At 43.0% G+C, this 21,105-nt stretch overlaps 1 pseudogene; it reads left to right on the top strand.

The window, feature by feature from the left end:
• The window catches only part of LOC134203434 (uncharacterized), a 79,671-nt pseudogene that overhangs the window by 35,289 nt on the left and 23,277 nt on the right, over window positions 1–21,105 (top strand).

Here is a 21,105-nt window from a genome sequence, read left to right as displayed (position 1 = left end):
GAAGTCTTCCTCTTGAAAGAAGTCTTCCATGCCTCTTAAAAGGAAGCTGCCAAGCTTCTTGAAAAGAGGTTTCCGAGCCTCTTGGAAGGAGGCTTCCGAGCCTCTTGAAAGAAGCCTTCCGAGCCTTTTGGAACAAGGCTTTCGATCTTCTTGAAAGAAGGCTGGCGAACCTCTCCAAAGAGTCTTTCGAGCCTCTTGAAAGAAGGCTTCCGATTTTTTTTCTGCAAATTAGTGAAACGATACGTACTTGCTTTAAGTATTCAGTCGTGTTTGTTTGTTCATGCGAAAGGGCTCGATAATTAAGACTTTTAAATGATTTAACCAATACTGCTTGCAACGAAGTTATTTAGCTTTTTGGAAAAAGTCGTCATGCCTCTCAAATCTAAAACCTACAATCAACACCGAAAATAGGCCTCTTAAATTATGTTTGTAGTGGCAGGAATATGCGAATATCCCACAGTGCTGGACACATAAGCTATTTAACGAAAAACTCTCCAGTTATCCGGATTATGTTTAATTGTATACCATTTACACAAAATATGATCTTTGATAATTAGGTATTGGTATTGGGAGGTGTCCGGCGCTGGGAGATCCCCCTTATAGGTTTTCATTTATTGATCGCCATGCATATCATGTACAATGCAAAGTGCTAAAAAAATTACATAATTATCAAAACTTGATCAATAAGTGTTTATTGGAATTGTAATACATCCGCCATTACGCATTTTTGTCCGAGGTACCCCTTTTGGCCAGCGAAGGTACCCCCGGGGGTACATGTACCCCAGGTTGAGAACCGCTGCTCTACGTGATACACCTGCAGAATTTTACACCGATATTGCCACTTGTTTCCAGGCGGCAAGTAAAGAGCTAGACAGTGAGATATAGTCACAGAAGGAGGCCATCGCCCTCACGTTTACCAACGCACAAACTAAGTGTAATTTTATTCCACCTTCTGCTCCCCTTATGGGAGCGTCTAGTGCGTTCGGTCAAAACCGCAGTTGGAACTATTTTGGATGCGTCTCGTCGTCCCGATGATGAGACTTTGGAGACAATGCTTTATGAAGCAGAGGCGATGACGTACGTTCCTTTGGAGTCTGCGGACGAAGAAGCGTTAACTTCTAATCACTTTCTTCTGGGTAGTTCGAAAGGGATCAAAGTTCTACCTGCAGAAGCAGTACTGGAACATGCAAAGCTGAGAAATAGTTGGAAACTCGCCCAATATATTACCGATCAATTTTGACGTAGTTGGGCCCGGGAGTACCTTCCGGTGATCTTTAGAAGAACTAAATGGTCCGAAGAAGCCGCATTATTGATAATCTATAGTTTTGGCGGTGAGTGAAACAAAGAGGAACCAATGGATTTGTGGACGAGTTATACAAGTCTTCCCAGGAAAAGACGGAAGAGTTCGTCAAGCCATAGTGAAAACTGCAACTGGAATACTCAAAAGAGCAGCAGTTAAATTAGCGGTTCTCGATGTCATCGATGAGAATAGGCCAGTCGCAGAACCTTTATCTTCAGGCCCAGTTTACGAGAGGGGGAATGTGATGACACGATTCCCTGTTCTGGCGGCACTGCTACTGACTAGTAGTTTCATATTCCAGCTGTTCGCGATAACCCTGTCAATGTGAATGGTGCGAGTAGGGATAGCGGATAGGCACGAATATAGATATAAAAACAAAATAATAGACGATTGTCACAACAGGTGATTTGCTTATACACGATGTAATTAAACTAAATTGAACTTATTAAGCTAATTATACCTAATTAAATTCTTCTTAAATCTAATATTTAAAGTGCCCTAATCTAGTTGCAGTTAAAACTTATATCTATTACACAATTTCTATAAAATACCGTATACAGAACTCAATTGTAAGTACGGTGATTGAAGTGTAGAATTAAACCTAATGGGGTGCGCTATAATTACAGAGTTAAAATCAGAAACCAGTGGCATTGTAGATTTGACATTTTCAAAAAACCTTTCGGTACAGCAAATATGTAAGACAAAAAACAAACATGCATTATAACAAGAATAAATAAATAAATTATTTGTAGCTTGAAGGGCACAGACCTAAATCGTGTTGCTATCTAGACTTGGTGATTCCTAACCCCACAGGCAGTGTGAAAGTATTGTTATTGCCTGAAAATTATTATGGCGGAATAAAATGCATTAAATGAAATATTACCTAATGTTCAATACACCTCCCAATAAATTAGCAACAAGAAATTCACTTGTTAGCAGTTTGAGAATAACTTTGGTAAGGAATTGAAGAACTTTAGAAGTCAATAATAACATGAGCATCTTCTAGAAACAGTGTTAGCAGATCCTCTTTGCGCAACTTTACTGTTACTAACTTTGGTTCAGATATCAAACTAGACAGATGACGTCTCTAAAGTTTCCCATGTTCGATCTATTATTGGAAAACTCTTTACTCTCTATTGGTGGGAACTGAAAAGTTAAAGAAAAGTTTAGTTTTTTTGCTATTTGTCCGTGAAAATCGAATCCACTGCGTACTTTTATTTATTACGAGTTCTATATGTACTTGTAGAAAAAAAAATAATGACGAGTCATTTAAAATCCAGGAAATAAATATATTTTCATACACCATTATTATCGGTACAGCAAGTGTCTGTCAGCCACCCTCCATGCATCACAACGATCCCAACAGCTCAAATAAACGAACGGAGTGAACATCACTCTGAAAAAGAAATCAAATTACTGCATGTTTGCCAATTCGGTTGCATATGCAGCCTTTCATTGTGTGCATTGTGTTTAGGGAAGCAACAGGAAGTAAAAAAAACTATAGTTTGCTATTGTGAAAAGCAGATAGATTCATAGAATGTTTCATTAATGAAAACTGAATTTTAGATATTACTGGGATATCACTGAGGTTCAAGAGAGAGTCGTAGGCATCTTCTGGATTGCAAATCTTTTCTATTGCGGTGGGTATGAATTTATGTATTCAAAACACTTAGTTGTGAGACGACGGTAAGCTAATTGACATGAGTAATAAACATGAAAATGTAAAATTCATTCATCATTATTTTACCATTGCTAGTTTAATCAAAACAACAATCATGAAACTGAAAAACATACATTCCGTTTGTGTCGATGAAGTTTTCAACCTATCAATGAAGCCAATCTCTTTAAATGTTACTGCAAAAAACTTAACCACATCAACTCACACAGCAAATCCAAACTCAACACCCACTTTTCCACAGCCAACCCGCGCCGGTGAGCTACGGACTGCATGCTTGCACGACTGGCGCAATTTACAGTTAGGATGTTTTTGCAGCCTCAAACCACTCGAACTCGTTACTGGTTCACGGTTTCAGCTGCTTGTTGGCAGACGGTTTGCAATAAGTGTACCGGTAAACGGGAGAGGACCTGCTGTGCGCTCCAATATATAGGTCGATTTCGGTTTCATTTGGCTGCTTCGTTGCAGATCAGACCATAGTAATAGTAGGTTGTATCTAGACTGCACTGCTTGTACCGGGGAAATAAAAATGAGGTGAAATCGCTAATAGCTTTAATTTTCCATCAAATCACGAGGCACCACTAACCCCATCCAAAAATAACACTTTTGAAACAACCTTTAAATTTCTCGCCGAAGCTAGACTGACTCGAAGAATAGCCGACAGTCATGGAAGATTCATTGCCTGATGATGGCATTGTAAGGCCCCATAGCGTCAGTCAGCAGTTTGACTGCGTGGTCGATTTATCGCACAGCAAGCGAGAAACTGAAAGTGTCACTTATTGGAACACAATGACCGACCGACCTAGAACCAGATTTGCCTTGTCGGGCATTTGAGCGTGTTTATTGTGCATTATGATGTATTGCGCAGATTCCGCCTTATTAGACTCCTGCGCGAAAATTATTTGCGTGAATATTTTCCCCGTGTCACAGATGCAAATTAATTAGTACTATTTGCTGTTTGTTTGAGTGAACAAAAACACATGTGTCCGTTAAATAAATCCAACAAAAAAACAATTACTAAAGTGGTTTGAATGTATTGGTGTGTACGCTAACAATTCAAAGCAAAACGAAGTTACGCCAGAGTCTAAAAATTTATGCAACGGGCAATACAATGATTAGTGCTGTTCGCCGCCGCCGACAACGATTTTGGACTTTATCACGCCGATAAAGATATAATAAAAATGCGATATAATAAAAAAAAATCAATGAACTTGCCAAGCAAACAAAATTTGTATTCAAGTACCTATGACGTTGGAAATTCACCGAATTATGTTAGGAATTGACTGAATTCCTGTGGGAATTGCAATTTACCGTCGTCAAATTGTTTGAAGGTGAAAGCTCTGAACATTCAACTTGCAACTATGCTGCACGTTTATAAAAACGGCTCAAATATCTGAACAAGGATGGCTTGAACCCTAAGAAATAAAGGCTGTCCCAAACCTAGGCGATTTCATCGTCGCGACTCTATCGCTAAGTTGCTGCATGCAGTGTTCCATTTACGCTTCCACACCAAACGGACGGCAACAGAATGGCAGTCGCCAAGCAACGGCAACAGTCGCATCGCGTATGTTTGAAGGAACTTTTAGACCAGCGGTTCTCAACCTGGGGTACATGTACCCCTGGGGGTACCTTCGCCGGGCCCAGGGGGTACCTTGGACAAAAATGCATAATGGCGGATTTTAATCAATTTTAATCAAAACTTATTGATAAAGTTTTAGTTTTTTTTTCTAAATTGTGTACATAATATGCTCAGTGAATTAAGACTATTGAATTCTTCTCTCCACAACCACCAGGCCCGGAAGCCTCCTTTCAAGAGACCAGGCCTCATTTCAAGTCGCCCGGAAGCCTCCTTTCAAGAGGCCCGGAAGCCTCCTTTCAATAGGCCCGGAAGCCTCCTTTCAAGAGGCCAGGAAGCCTGCTTTCAAGAGGCCCGGAAGCCTCCTTCCAAGAGGCCAGGAAGCCTCCTTTAAGAGGCCCGGAAGCCTCCTTTCAAGAGGCCCGGAAGCCTCCTTTCAAGAGGCCCAGGCCTCCTTTCAAGAGGCCCAGAAGCCTCCTTTCAAGAGGCCCAAGCCTCCTTTCAAGAGGCGGAAGCCTCCTTTCAAGAGGCCCGAAGCCTCCTTTCAAGAGGCCCGGAAGCCTCCTTTCAAGAGGCCAGAAGCCTCCTTTCAAGAGGCCCAGGCCTCCTTTCAAGAGGCCCAGAAGCCTCCTTTCAAGAGGCCCAGAAGCCTCCTTTCAAGAGGCCGGAAGCCTCCTTTCAAGAGGCCCAAGCCTCCTTTCAAGAGGCCAGAAGCCTCCTTTCAAGAGGCCCGGAAGCCTCCTTTCAAGAGGCCCAGAAGCCTCCTTTCAAGAGGCCCAGAAGCCTCCTTTCAAGAGGCCCAGCCTCCTTTCAAGAGGCTCAGAGCCTCCTTTCAAGAGGCTCAGAAGCCTCCTTTCAAGAGGCTCAGAAGCCTCCTTTCAAGAGGCCTCAGAGCCTCCTTTCAAGAGGCTCAGGCCTCCTTTCAAGAGGCTCAGAAGCCTCCTTTCAAGAGGCTCAGAAGCCTCCTTTCAAGAGGCTCAGCCCTCCTTTCAAGAGGCTCAGGCCTCCTTTCAAGAGGCTCAGAAGCCTCCTTTCAAGAGGCTCGGGCCTCCTTTCAAGAGGCTCAGAGGCCTCCTTTCAAGAGGCTCAGGCTTCCTTTCAAGAGGCTCAGGCCTCCTTTCAAGAGGCTCAGGCCTCCTTTCAAGAGGCTCAGAAGCCTCCTTTCAAGAGGCTCAGAAGCCTCCTTTCAAGAGGCTCGGAAGCCTCCTTTCAAGAGGCCCAAGCCTCCTTTCAAGAGGCCCGAAGCCTCCTTTCAAGAGGCCCAAAAGCCTCCTTTCGATGGGCCCGGAAGCCTCTTTTCAAAAGGCCCGGAAGCCTCCTTTCAAGAGGCCAGAAGCCTCCTTTCAAGAGGCCCAGGCCTCCTTTCAAGAGGCCCGGAAGCCTCCTTTCAAGAGGCCCGGAAGCCTCCTTTCAAGAAGCCCGGAAGCCTCCTTTCAAGAGGCCCGGAAGCCTCCTTTCAAGAGGCCCGGAAGCCTCCTTTCAAGAGGCCCGGAAGCCTTCTTTCAAGAGGCCCAGGCCTCCTTTCAAGAGGCCCAGAAGCCTCCTTTCAAGAGGCCCAGGCCTCCTTTCAAGAGGCCCGGAAGCCTCCTTTCAAGAGGCCCAGGCCTCCTTTCAAGAGGCCCGGAAGCCTCCTTTCAAGAGGCCCGGAAGCCTCCTTTCAAGAGGCCCAGGCCTCCTTTCAAGAGGCCCGGAAGCCTCCATTCAAGAGGCCCAGGCCTCCTTTCAAGAGGCCCAGAGCCTCCTTTCAAGAGGCTCGGAACCCTTCTTTCAAGAAGCTCAGAAGCCTCCTTCCAAAAGGCTCAGAAGCCTCCTTTAAAGAGGCTCAGAAGCCTCCTTTCAACAGGCTCAGAAGCCTCCTTTCAAGAGGCTCAGAAGCCTCCTTTCAAGAAGCTCAGAAGCCTGCTTTCAAGAGGCTCATAAGCCTCCTTTCAAGAGGCTCGGAAGCCTCCTTTCAAGAGGCCCGGAAGCCTCCTTTCAAGAGGCCCGGAAGCCTCTTTTCAAGAGGCCCGGAAGCCTCCTTTCAAGAGGCCCGGAAGCCTTCTTTGAAGAGGCTCAGAAGCCTCCATTCAAAAGGTTGGAAAGCCTCTTTCCCAGGGGTGAAACGTCCTATCAAGTTGCTTAGAATGTTACCTTCAAATGGCTCGAAAGCCGCTTTTCAAGAGGCTCGGAATCTTCTCTTCAAGAGCTCGATGTATGAAAATTCTAGCCAACTTCATGGAGAGCCATATATCCTGTTAACTTTCACTACCATATTTTATATATCTTATGAGATACACTTATTTTCATTTACAGCAAAAAATAGGGGGTACCTCAATTGATACAAAAGTTCGAAGGGGTACCTCTCAAGAAAAAGGTTGAGAACCGCTGTTTTAGACTAATTCCTATCATTGAAGTGTTTTCCTGAGTGGGGAAAATGCCACTTAATGTAAATATATTTTATTAATGCGGTATTTACGCATACAACAAAGAAGATAAATCATTATAGATCTAAATATTTCGTAGTGGTTAAATGTCCCTGACAAACAATAAAACAATAGATCATTGGTTTTACAAATTTCTGAAACACCGATGTCACCGTCAGGGGTCCCTGTTGGGTCCTCTTTGAGAGTGGTTCTAGTTTGGCCAACTGAAAGAAAAATTATAACTCACGAGCATCAGGGACATGGGTTCGAGTTCAAATCAAAATCTTCCACTTAATGTCCATGTCGGGTGGCCAATACCAGAAAAATAGGCAAATAACTTTGATTGAACTGACAGTTTACCATGTTTGCACTTGTAGATCATGTGACTAGTCCGACGTTAATTGCGATTTCATTTATTATTACAACTTGGCATCTTTACAGGCAAGTTTTTTTTATGTACAGGTTATCCGACTTAGTAAGTAGATGGGAATAACCAGCGCGGGGGGGGGACATACATTTTCAGTGCAAAACGTAAACAAACGAGCATAAATTCCATACAAAAATCCAAGATGGCTGAGTTGGGGATATTGACAAGTCAGAATACCCCCCAATAAATGCATCCTGGTTACTGGCACATATTTCAACTTCAACAGAGAGGTTCTTTTGAGTGTAGTGGTGTAATGTAGAGTCTTATGGCTTATCTCTAAATGGCAAGTTAAGACATAGTACCTGGATGCCTGGATACCTGGTTGGCTACAGCGCCAATACACATATGCCTGGCGTATTGTAAAGTTCCATAATTTTCGATCTTGGGCGATGTTCCTCCAGTTTTACCAGTGCTCGTGGCTTTCCACGAAGTCGCCAGCCCCAACCTGGTTCTCTGTTGAATATTGTTTTCGCAATTTGCTACACATTTTGCAACAACTTCAAACACATCCCATGTACTTTGTCTTGGTAGAGTTAATGGTTAAGCCTATCCTCGCCGTCTCCCTTTTCAGTGAGACAAAAGCCTCCACTACCGAATACTTGATTTCGAGTCATCCGGCATAGCACGTATCAGTCTAATCAGTTTGTCGGAAAACCAAGTTCGAACATTAGCTGCCACAGCTCATTTCTTATTCACTGAATCGTACGCTACTTTGAAATCTATGAACAGATGGTGAGTCTGCAAGTTGTACTCCCGGAATTTATCAAGGATAATTCGCAGGCTAAACATCTGATCTGTCGTTTATCGGCCCTCACGAAAACCTGCCTGGTATTCGCCGACGAAGGACTCCTCAAGCGGTCTTAGTCTGTTAAACAGGATATGCGGCAGGATTTTGTACGCCGACTTCAGAAGGATGATCCCTCTGTAATTGACACACTCTAGTCTGTGCTTTTTATGGATAATATGGTGGATTGATTGATACAGCTGCTCGCTTCCGTGTTTGAGAGGCTCGACCGTGATCTAGTCCTTCCCAGCAGCTTTACTGTTTTTCAACTCGTTTAGAGCCTTCTTTACTTCGTCCAGCGTTTGTGGTTCCACAGCTCGACCGTCGCCGACTATATCCATCCTGCTCCTTGATACACCTTCATTTTCACCGTGAGTAATTCGCGCTGGAACCAGGCCGCCATTGGCACATATTTTTTTATTTCAAAATTTCCATCGCTATTAGTTAGAATATATTGAAACTAGATGAGAAACGCTTTGGTTGAGCCAAATTGATGGACGTCTCCTTTGCTATGGGGCTAAGCATGTTTTAAAAAGGTCGATTTTTCGATAATTTCAAGGTAAGTAATCAAGTTATACCACAAAATTTTACATTGAAACATCTTCAAAACTCGTTACTGTTGGATAGAGGATGAATAAAGCTTTCAATTGATGTAAAAAAAATGTGGCGGCCTTCTTGGATTTGGCCGCCATTTTGAAGTTTATCAAAAATATCGATTTTTCACTATGAGCGCACCGCTCAATCTTATTTCTGAGAAGACCATCTGAAAGCTGAGAAAAAAATACATAAGATACAGTTGAGAAACTATGTGTGCATTGACATTTACCCGATAAAAAGAAATATTTTTCTAAAAAGAGCTTTACGTATTTTTAACGTGTATTGCGCAACATCAATATGTATTATATTTGTGTACGCAATAAAGCATAATTTTGTAATCGTTAATTTTTCCTGAGTTTAGTTAAGTAAAGAACATTAATTTTAAGTAAAAAAACCCAGATTAATCCACCTAGCGTTGGTGGTGCCTTTCTCGAATTTAGTTAAGACACCAACCTTATATGGGGTTTATATGGTCCGATGTACCATTTTCTTCATAACTTTTAAACGCAATGACCGATCGTTATAAAATTCAATAGTGATCAACAAGGCTTTGTCCCCTGTCGAATGAAACTTGTTACGAGAAAATCGGTTAAGGATTACTATACAAAAAGTTGTCTAATGTTTTTATAGCTTTTGTGCACACACATACACACACACACACACATACACACATACATACACACGGACAGACACACATGTGCTCAGCTCGTCCAGCTGAGTCGATTGGTATATAATACTATGGGTCTCAGAGGCTTCTATAAAAAGTTCGTTTTCGGAGTGAAATGATAGCCTTTCGGTACAACTTAGTTGTACGAGAAAGGCAAAAAATATGCCTATCTTCGTTTAAGACGCCATCTTGATTATTAGTAGTTAAGCATGTTTTTCAAAATCCGATGTGAGTTAAACTAGTATTAAATACATTATAGTTAAGTTGTTTCAAATGAAAATAAATATAATAAAATCGTTTTTAGATACCTCAAATTCAATTACCTCAAAACTCTTCGAATATTTTTGGATATGATTATGTACTCGTTTTGTGGCAAAAATAATGGTTGTTCTGAGTCCCTTTGAGGAAGCATCTGTTATCAGCTTGTCTCTATTTGGCGTTAAGCTGTATTTGTACGCAGCACGTTTAAGTGTTCCCGCCACCCCATCACATGGACATTTTCCGTGAGAACTGGCGTGAAAATTCCATTCTACATCCATTTGGAAATCTTTCTTCATGAATGTGATGTTGGTGAAATTATATTTGTTCTTGTACTGACTCCCAGCTCCATCGGTGAACACGTGGGTCTTTGTAATCTGCGTAAGATTGATCTTCATGAACTCAAACAGCTTACGAAAACAGCAGTGCACCAAAACATAGTTATGCTCAAGAACGGGTGAAATAATTGTACGGGTGAAATAAATGTTTTATGAAGAAGCTCTCCTTCGATTCTGTAATAAATCACGAATGGATGAATTGTAACCATCTGTCTTGCAAAATGGTGCGATTGTATCTCGTTTTGAATGATTACTTTCACTTTGTACTTTTCTTGAAAGTCTGCGTAAACGATAGTTACATTTGACTTCAGATTGGACTTCAGCTCAAATAGATAGTCTATTTGTGCCTAAGAATATAAACATAAAATGAGCATTTCTGAGAAGACCATCTGAAAGCTGAGAAAAAAATACATAAGATACAGTTGAGAAACTATGTGTGCATTGACATTTACCCGATAAAAAGAAATATTTTTCTAAAAAGAGCTTTACGTATTTTTAACGTGTATTGCGCAACATCAATATGTATCATATTTTTGTACGCAACAAAGCTTAATTTTGTAATCGTTGATTTTTTCTTGAGTTTAGTAAAGTAAAGAACATTAATTTAAAGTAAAAAAACCCAGATTAATCCACCTAGCGTTGGTGGTGCCTTTCTCGAATTTAGTTAAGACACCAACCTTATATGGGGTTTATATGGTCCGATGTACCATTTTCTTCATAACTTTTAAACGCAATGACCGATCGTTATAAAATTCAATAGTGATCAACAAGGGGTTGTCCCTTGTGGAATGAAACTTGTTACGAGAAAATCGGTTAAGGATTACTATACAAAAAGTTGTCTAATGTTTTTATAGCTTTTGTGCACACATACACACACACACACACATACACACACACATACACACGGACAGACAGACATGCGCTCAGCTCGTCCAGCTGAGACGATTGGTATATAATACTATGGGTCTCAGAGGCTTCTATAAACAGTTCGTTTCCGGAGTGAAATGATAGCCTTTCGGTACAACTAAGTTGTACGAGAAAGGCAAAAAATATGCCTATCTTCGTTTAAGACGCCATCTTGATTATTAGTAGTTAAGCATGTTTTTCAAAATCCGATATGAGTTAAACTAGTATTAAATACATTATAGTTAAGTTGTTTCAAATGAAAATAAATATAATAAAATCGTTTTTAGATACCTCAAATTCAATTACCTCAAAACTCTTCGAATATTTTTTGGATATGATTATGTACTCGTTTTGTGGCAAAAAATAATGGTTGTTCTGAGTCCCTTTGAGGAAGCATCTGTTATCAGCTTGTCTCTATTTGGGGTTAAGCTGTATTTGTACGCAGCACGTTTAAGTGTTCCCGCCACCCCATCACATGGACATTTTCCGTGAGAACTGGCGTGAAAATTCCATTCTACATCCATTTGGAAATCTTTCTTCATGAATGTGATGTTGGTGAAATTATATTTGTTCTTGTACTGACTCCCAGCTCCATCGGTGAACACGTGGGTCTTTGTAATCTGCGTAAGATTGATCTTCATGAACTCAAACAGCTTACGAAAACAGCAGTGCACCAAAACATAGTTATGCTCAAGAACGGGTGAAATAATTGTACGGGTGAAATAAATGTTTTATGAAGAAGCTCTCCTTCGATTCTGTAATAAATCACGAATGGATGAATTGTAACCATCTGTCTTGCAAAATGGTGCGATTGTATCTCGTTTTGAATGATTACTTTCACTTTGTACTTTTCTTGAAAGTCTGCGTAAACGATAGTTACATTTGACTTCAGATTGGACTTCAGCTCAAATAGATAGTCTATTTGTGCCTAAGAATATAAACATAAAATGAGCATTAATGGGTCATTTTTTTGTCAGTTGTGTACCTTTGTGATGAAGAAATGTGGCAAGCATCCGTTGAGCAAATTGCTGAAGTTATCTAAAAACTCTTCAGGTGCGCTTGTCGTATTATCAACAAGTTGATAATGGTTTTCAATCGGAGTCCAATTTTTAAACTAGATGATTTCTAGAGGAAATTTTTCAATTCCATCCAGTAATTTTCCACTAAAGTCACTCAAGTCAGGACATTCTGTGCATTCCAAAAAGTAGCATTGAGGAGAAGGGTTTTTACATACTAAATATTTTTGAATCAGCTCGCTTAAGCAGCTGTCTCGCATTATCGGTAAAGCATTAACCACACGCAATGACAATTCAATATTTTCATGCCTCATGCATACGCACACTGTATGCGTACCGGAGCTTCCGGTTAGTATGCATTCCAGAGGTCGAAGCTTAGCAAACGTAGAAAATCCGATTTTTCAAATTTGGGAAAAGTTCTTTAAAGTTTGCAAAAATTTCGTTTAGTGATCCAAGAAGCAAACGTTTTTGCCTACTTTCTCGACCGGTGGGTGTCTTTACACTGATTTTATCCCGCATATCGGGCATTAACGTACTACAGTCCAAATAGTACTGTTTTCCCTCTTCCTGAGCGACCTTTTCCAATTCTGTTACCGATGTACCCGCATCTGGAAGTTTAACCCTCTAAGACCCGGGACGAACGGATTTTTTTCAAATGGCTCGCATTCAGCACCTGATCGTCGGAATTCCTCGCGGTTTCGTTTGTGCTCAATGGGAATAGCTATATTTTTGCTCTAATACATTTTCAAATAAAAATTTTTGTTCAGGTCCGAGTTATTGCTAAAAATAAGTGTGCGCGGGGGTGTCTATAATTCAAACATCTCTTCAATATTCTGGACGTGTTCATGCCCAAAATTCATCAAATCACCCATCAAACCAACCCAAAAAGATATTTGTAAAGATTTTAGTCGATTCCGATGTTTTCACCATTTGAGTAGGGCAGGATTGACTGAATTCAGGGCCGCATTCAGGGGTTACAATGGTAGAGTATGGGCTAAAAATTCAATTACAATGAAATTTGCATGAGCATGCGGCTGCACAAATTTTACATATCAGGAGTTTTAAATATTAAATTTTCAATTGAAATTGACCTTCTGAAATTTATATCAGGGCCGGATTTGGGGTCGAAATGGGGGTGACCAGGGGCCATATCACCAATTGCAATGAAACTGGGCATGCGACTGCTCAAACTTCATGAAAACACATCAGGAGCTCAAAGAACTCTGTTTGAATTTGAAATTGACCTTCTGTAATTTTGACCAGGGCCGGCTTCAGGGGTCCAAATGGGGAGAGCAAGGGCCATATCACCAAAAGCAATGGAACTGGGCATGCGACTGCTCAAACACCATGGAAACACATCAGGAGCTCAAAGAAATCTGTTTCAAATGGAAATTGATCTTCTGGAATTTCAACCAGGGCCGGATTTAGGAGTGAAAATGGGGAGGGCAGGGGCCATATCACCAATTGCAATGAAACAGGGCATGCGACTGCTCAAACTTCATGAAAACACATCAGGAGCTCAAAGAACTCTGTTTGAATTTGAAATTGACCTTCTGAAATTTTGACCAGGGCCGGCTTCAGGGGTCTAAATGGGGAGAGCAAGGGCCATATCACCAAAAGCAATGGAACTGGGCATGCGACTGCTCAAACACCATGGAAACACATCAGGAGCTCAAAGAAATCTGTTTCAAATGGAAATTGATCTTCTGAAATTTCAACCAGGGCCGGATTTAGGAATGAAAATGGGGAGGGCAGGGGCCATATCACCAATTGCAATGAAACAGGGCATGCGACTGTTCAAACTTCATGAAAACACATCAGGAGCTCAAAGAACTCTGTTTGAATTTGAAATTGACCTTTTGAAATTTTGACCAGGGCCGGCTTCAGGGGTCTAAATGGAGAGAGCAAGGGTCATATCCCCAATTGCAATGAAACTGGGAATGCGACTGCTCAAACTTCATGAAAACACATCTGGAGCACAAAGAACTCTGTTTGAATTTGAAATTGACCTTCTGAAATTTTGACCAGGGCCGGATTCAGGGGTCCAAAAGGGAAGAGCAAGGGCCATGTCACCAAAAGCAATGAAACTGGGCATGCGACTGCTCAAACTTCATGGAAACACATCAGGAGCTCAAAGAAATCTGTTTCAAATTGAAAATTGACTTTTTGAAATTTCAACCAGGGCCGGATTTAGGAGTGAAAATGGGGAAGGCAGGGGCCATCACCAATTGCAATGAAACAGGGCATGCGACTGCTCAAACTTCATGAAAACACATCAGGAGCTCAAAGAATTCTGCTCGAACTTCAAATTGTCTTTCCGAAATTTTGACCAGGGCTGGCTTCAGGGGTCCCAAATGGGGAGGGCAAAGGCCTTATCCCCAATGGAAATAAAATTGGGCGGGGGGCATGCGACTGCTCAAACTTCATGAAAACACATCAGCATCTCAGAGAACTCTGTTTGAATTTGAAATTGACTTTCTGAAATTTCAACCAGGGCCGGATTCAGGGGTGAAAACATGGAGAGCGGGCTGCTCAAACATCATGAAAACACACCAGGAGCTCAAAGTATTCTGATTGAACTTGAAACTGCTCTGATACAAATTTCAGGAATTTCTCCGGCAAATACTCCAGGAATTCCTCTAGAAGTTCCTCCGGGAATTCCTCCACGAATTTCTCCGGAAGTTCCTCCAGGAATTCCTTCGGAAGTTCCTCCAGGAATTCCTCCGGAAGTTCCTCCAGGAATTCTTCCGGAAGTTCCTCCAGGAATTCCTCCGGAAGTTCCTCCAGGAATTCCTCCGGAAGTTCCTCCAGGAATTCCTCCGGAAGTTCCTCCAGGAATTCCTCCGGAAGTTCCTCCAGGAATTCCTTCGGAAGTTCCTCCATAAATTACTCCGGAAGTTCCTCCATAAATACTTCCGAAAGTTCCTCCAGGAATTCTCCGGAAGTTCTTCCAGGAATTCCTCCGGAAGTTCCTCCAGGAATTCCTCCGGAAGTTCCTCCAGGAATTCCTCCGGAAGTTCCTCCAGGAATTCCTCCGGAAGTTCCTCCAGGAATTCCTCCGGAAGTTCCTCCAGGAATTCCTCCGGAAGTTCCTCCAGGAATTCCTCCGGAAGTTCCTCCAGGAATTCCTCCGGAAGTTCCTCCAGGAATTCCTCCGGAAGTTCCTCCAGGAATTCCTCCGGAAGTTCCTCCAGGAATTCCTCCGGAAGTTCCTCCAGGAATTCCTCCGGAAGTTCCTCCAGGAATTCCTCCGGAAGTTCCTCCAGGAATTCCTCCGGAAGTTCCTCCAGGAATTCCTCCGGAAGTTCCTCCAGGAATTCCTCCGGAAGTTCCTCTAGGAATTCCTCCGGAAGTTCCTCCAGGAATTCCTCCGGAAGTTCCTCCAGGAATTCCTCCGGAAGTTCCTCCAGGAATTCCTCCGGAAGTTCCTCTAGGAATTCCACCGGAAGGTCCTCCAGGAATTCTTCCGGACGTTCCTCCAGGAATTCCTCCGGAAGTTCCTCCAGGAATTCCTCCGGAAGTTCCTCCAGGAATTCCTCCGGAAGTTCCTCCAGGAATTCCTTCGGAAGTTCCTCCAGGAATTCCTCCGGAAGTTCCTCCAGGAATTCCTCCGGAAGTTCCTCCAGGAATTCCTCCGGAAGTTCCTCCAGGAATTCCTCCGGAAGGTCCTTCAGGAATTCCTCCGGAAGTTCCTCCAGGAATTCCTCCGGAAGTTCCTCCAGGAATTCCTCCGGAAGTTCCTCCAGGAATTCCTCCGGAAGTTCCTCCAGGAATTCCTCCGGAAGTTCCTCCAGGAATTCCTCCGGAAGTTCCTCCAGGAATTCCTTCGAAAGTTCGTCCCGGAAGTTTCTCCAGGAATTCCTCCGGAAGTTCCTCCAGGAATTCGTCCGGAAGTTCCTCCAGGAATTTCTCCGGAAGTTCCTCCAGGAATTTCTCCGGAAGTTCCTCCAGAAATTCCTCTGGAAGTTGCTCCAGGAATTCCTTCGGAAGTTCCTCCAGGAATTCCCCCGGAAGTTCCACCAGGAATTTCTCCGGGAGTTCCTCCAGGAATTTCTCCGGGAGTTCCTCCAGGAATTCCTTCGGAAGTTCCTCCAGGAATTCCATTGGAAGTTCCTTCAGGAATTCCTTCGGAAATTCTTCCAGGAATTTCTTCGAAAGTTCTTTTAAGAATTTTTCCAGAAGGTGCTCCAGGAAGTTCCACCAGGAATTCCTTCCTAAGTTCCACCAGGAATTCCTTCGGAAGTTCTACCAGTAATTCTTCTGGAAGTTCCACCAGGAATTCCTTCGGAAGTTTCTCCTGGAATTCCTCCAGAAGTTCATGCAGGAATTTCTGCAGAAGTTACTTCGCGAATTCAGGAATTCTTTCGGAACTTTCAGAGATCCTCCAGAAATTTTTGACTTCCGAAGGAATTCCTGGTGGAACTTCCGAAGGAATTCCTGGTGGAACTTCCGAAGGAATTCCTGGTGGAACTTCCGAAGGAATTCCTGGTGGAACTTCCTGGAGCACCTCCTGGAAAAATTCTTGAAAGAACTTCCGAAGAAATTCCTGGAGGAATTTCCGAAGGAATTCCTGAAGGAACTTCCGATGGAATTCCTGGAGGAACTTCCAACGGAATTCCTGGAGGAACTCCCGGAGAAATTCTTGGTGGAACTTCCGGAGGAATTCCTGGAGGAACTTCCGGAGGAATTCCTGGAGCAACTTCCAGAGGAATCTCTGGAGGAACTTCCGGAGATATTCCTGGAGGAACTTCCGGAGAAATTCCTGGAGGAACTTCCGGACGAATTCCTGGAGGAACTTCCGGAGGAATTCCTGGAGGAACTTCAGGAGGAATTCCTGGAGGAACCTCCTGGAGGAACTTCCGGAGGAACCTCCTGGAGGAACTTCCGGAGGAATTCCTGGAGGAACTTCCGGAGAATTCTTGGAGGAACTTTCGGAAGTATTTATGGAGGAACTTCCGGAGGAATTTATGGAGGAACTTCCGGAGGAATTGCTGGAGAAACTTCCGAAGGAATTCCTGAAGGAACTTCCGGGGAATTCCTGGAGGAACTTCGAGGGAAATTCTTGTAGGAACATCCGGATGAATTCCTGGAGGAACTTCGGGAAGAATTCATGGCGGAACTTCCCGAGGGATTTATGAAGGAACTTCCGGAGGAAATCATGGAGGAATTCGTGGAGGAACTTCCGGATGAATTCCTGTAGGAATTTCCGAATGAATTGCTGGAGGAATTTACGAAGGAATTCCTGAAGGAACTTCCGGAGGAATTCCCGGTGGAACTTCGGCAGAAATTCTTTGAGGATTTTCCGGAGGATTTCTTGAAAGATCTTCCGGAGGAATTCCTGGAGGAACTTCCGGAGGAATTCCCGGAGGAACTTCTATAAGATTTCCTGGAGGAACTTTCGAATGAATTCCTGGAGGAATTTCCGAATGAATTCCCGGAGGGATTTCCGAAGGAATTTCTGAAGGAACTTCCGGAGGAACTTCGGCAGAAATTTTTGGAGGATTTTCCGGAACATTCCCTGAAAGAACTTCCGGAGGAATTGCTGGAGGAACTTCCGGAGGAATTCATGGAGGAACTACCGGAGGAATTCCTGGAGGAACTTCCGGAGGAATTCCTGGAGGAACTTCCGGAGGAATTCCTGGAGGAACTTCCGAAGAAATTCCTGGAGGAATTCCCGGAGGAACTTCTAGAGGAATTCCTGGAGTATTTTCCGGAGAAATTCCTGAAATTTGTATCAGAGCAGTTTCAAGTTCAATCAGAATACTTTGATGTGCTGCTGCTCCTGATGTGTTTTCATGATGTTTGAGCAGCCCGCTCTTCATGTTTTCACCCCTGAATCCGGCTCTGGTTGAAATTTCAGAAAGTCAATTTCAAATTCAAACAGAGTTCTTTGAGATGCTGATGTGTTTTCATGAAGTTTGAGCAGTCGCATGCCCACTACCCAGTTTTATTTCTATTGGTGATATGGCCTTTTCTCTCCCCATTTGGACCCCTGAAGCTAGCCCTGGTCAAAATTTCGGAAAGACAATTTGAAGTTCGAACAGAATTCTTTGAGCGCCTGATGTGTTTTCATGAAGTTTGAGCAGTCGCATGCCCTGTTTCATTGCAATTGGTGATATGGCCCCTGCCTTCCCCATTTTCACTCCTAAATGCGGCCCTGGTTGAAATTTCAGAAGATCAATTTCCATTTGAAACAGATTTTTTTGAGCTCCTGATGTGTTTCCATGGTGTTTGAGCAGTCGCATGCCCAGTTTCATTGCTTTTGGTGACATGGCCCTTGCTCTTCCCTTTTGGACCCCTGAATCCGGCCCTGGTCAAAATTTCAGAAGGTCAATTTCAAATTTCAAGTTCTTTGAGCTCCTGATGTGTTTTCATGAAGTTTGAGCAGTCGCATGCCCTGTTTCATTGCAATTGGTGATATGGCCCCTGCCCTCCCCATTTTCACTCCAAAATCCGGCCCTGGTTGAAAATTCAAAAAGTCAATTTCCATTTGAAACAGATTTCTTTGAGCTCCTGATGTGTTTCCATGGTGTTTGAGCAGTCGCATGCCCAGTTCCATTGCTTTTGGTGATATGGCCCTTGCTCTCCCCATTTGGACCCCTGAAGCCGGCCCTGGTCAAAATTACAGAAGGTCAATTTCAAATTCAATCAAAGTTCTTTGAGCTCCTGATGTGTTTTCATGAAGTTTGAGCAGTCGCATGCCCAGTTTCATTGCAATTGGTGATATGGCCCCTGGTCACCCCCATTTCGACCCCTAAATCCGGCCCTGATATAAATTTCAGAAGGTCAATTTCAATTGAAAATTAAATATTTAAAACTCCTGATATGTAAAATTTGTGCAGCCGCATGCTCATGCAAATTTCATTGTAATTGAATTTTTAGCCCATACTCTACCATTGTAACCCCTGAATGCGGCCCTGAATTCAGTCAATCCTGCCCTACTCAAATGGTGAAAACATCGGAATCGACTAAAAATCTTTACAAATATATTTTTGGGTTGGTTTGATGGGTGATTTGATAAATTTTGGGCATGAACACGCCCAGAATATTGAAGAGATGTTTGAATTATAGAAAAAACACCCCCGCGCACACTTATTTTTAGCAATAACTCGGACCTGAACAAAAATTTTTATTTGAAAATGTATTAGAGCAAAAATATAGCTATTCCCATTGAGCACAAACGAAACCGCGAGGAATTCCGACGATCAGGTGCTGAATGCGAGCCATTTGATAAAAATCCGTTCGTCCCGGGTCTTAGAGGGTTAAGAGTTCCCTTCGAAGCACGAACTTGATGAGCCTTTTCGACGAACCAGTTACCTGCAGAATTGTGGAAAATTAGCTTCCGAATGTTGATGACTTTCTCGACTGAATCTTATGTATTTTTTTCTCAGCTTTCAGATTGAGCGCCATAGTAATAAATTGATATTTTTGATAAAATTCAATATGGCGACCAAATCCAAGATAACCGCTACATTTTTTTACATCAACTGAAAGCTTTATTCATCCTCTATACAACAGCAACGAGTTTTGAAGATGTTTCAATGTAAAATTTTGTGATATAACTTGATTACTTACCTTGAAATTATCCAAAATCCGACTTTTTAACAACATAATTAGCCCCTTATGAAACGAGGGGTCTATCAATTTGGCTCAACCAAAGCGTTTTTCATCTAGTTTCAATATATTCTAACTAATAGCGATTGAAATTTCAAAATCAAAAGATAATGTGCCTTTGTGTTGCCTTTTTCTTCTGCGATGGATACGTTTCTCTTCTGCTCTTGCTAAACTGTACCGCTCTCTTTCGGAACGGGTACGAGCCACTAGCATTTGACTCATAGCAACATTTTTCTCGTCCGTCACTCGCTGGCACTCCTCATCAAACCAACCATTTCGTTGGCGTCGCTGTGCAGTGCCTAACACTTCTTGCGCTGTTGTAGTCACAGCTTCGTGGATATTTTCCTGTTGACGTCGCCAGATCCGGTGACATCTCCTAGCAGCAGCAAAGGTCACAAGTCGCAGACCATTTTCATTGATGGCGGAATGAAGGCTTTTCGTACCAACGGCAGAACGAAAGAAACTTTCTCTTCCGATCTGCGCATTTGCACCCCCGATGACAATATTTACATCGTGTGTTGGGCACTCTGCGTAGGCCTTATCAAGGCTCTCATAGAACTCATCCTTCACGTCATCAGGCTTATCGTTCGTTGCTGATCAGGCTAAAGTTAAAGAATTTGCCCTTTATTCTCAACACGTAAATGCGGTCACTTATCGGCTTCCACCGGATAGCACGCTTCATCTGCTTCCCGATATTCATGAAGCCAATTCCACGTTCTGCTCTGCCACCGCCACTATAGTAGATGTGGTACTTGAATGAAAGTGTTCGCTATGGGATCCGCCACCCAGAATTCACGTTCTCCAGTTCAGGGCCACCGTATTTCCTAGATTGCTGCCACACTCACGCCGAACTTCTGCAGCTCACGAGCCAGGAGCCCAAAATGTTCATTCAAAGATCTTACGTTCCAAGATCAGACTTTCCAATCGTTGTCCTTTATTCGTTGCCAGGTCTGTTGCCGTTGTTGCAGTCCGTTTGCTCTACTTTTGCCTTTCTTGGAACTGTAGAATCTTCGGTAGGCTACCGTACCAGGGTTGAGCTTCCTACATCGCGTTAAAGGGGCTGCCTTCTCGATGCTGACACGATGCAACATGGTGTGCACAGTTTAGTTTAGTGTGCCTCGCTGGCACTCGGACGATGATCAGCCGCCCCTAACATGGGGAACAGACGCTGTTTTGAGCCGCTCCTAACATGGAGAGCAGACGCTCGATCAGATATGCACCTCCGGAGAGGAGCAAATCTCCCCTTCCTTGTCAGCATACGAACATAGTTCCTACCGGAGTTGGTTCCCTAAGGTTGCTCGTCTACCGACCAGCGCCACGATGAGATAGGGATAGGAGTTGTTGGGTAAGAGGCTAAGGACCGCGAAATGGGGTCTATTTTATTCCTTCAGGTACGTGAAGTACCAATGGTATACTTTACCTAGCATTTGCCGTCTCTTAAGTACGAATTGTCATTTGTCATATGTCATTTTTTCCCAAGTGAGTTTGGCTACCTCCAGGTTGGTCAACACGGGACCGGTTCTGTTGTGAACTCAAAAACCACAG

The sequence above is a fragment of the Armigeres subalbatus genome, unplaced genomic scaffold, assembly GCF_024139115.2.
Source record: "Armigeres subalbatus isolate Guangzhou_Male unplaced genomic scaffold, GZ_Asu_2 Contig1854, whole genome shotgun sequence".
Lineage (NCBI taxonomy): Eukaryota > Metazoa > Arthropoda > Insecta > Diptera > Culicidae > Armigeres > Armigeres subalbatus.
Note: the sequence above shows the minus strand (reverse complement) of the source record. Positions and strands in the feature narration are given on the sequence as shown.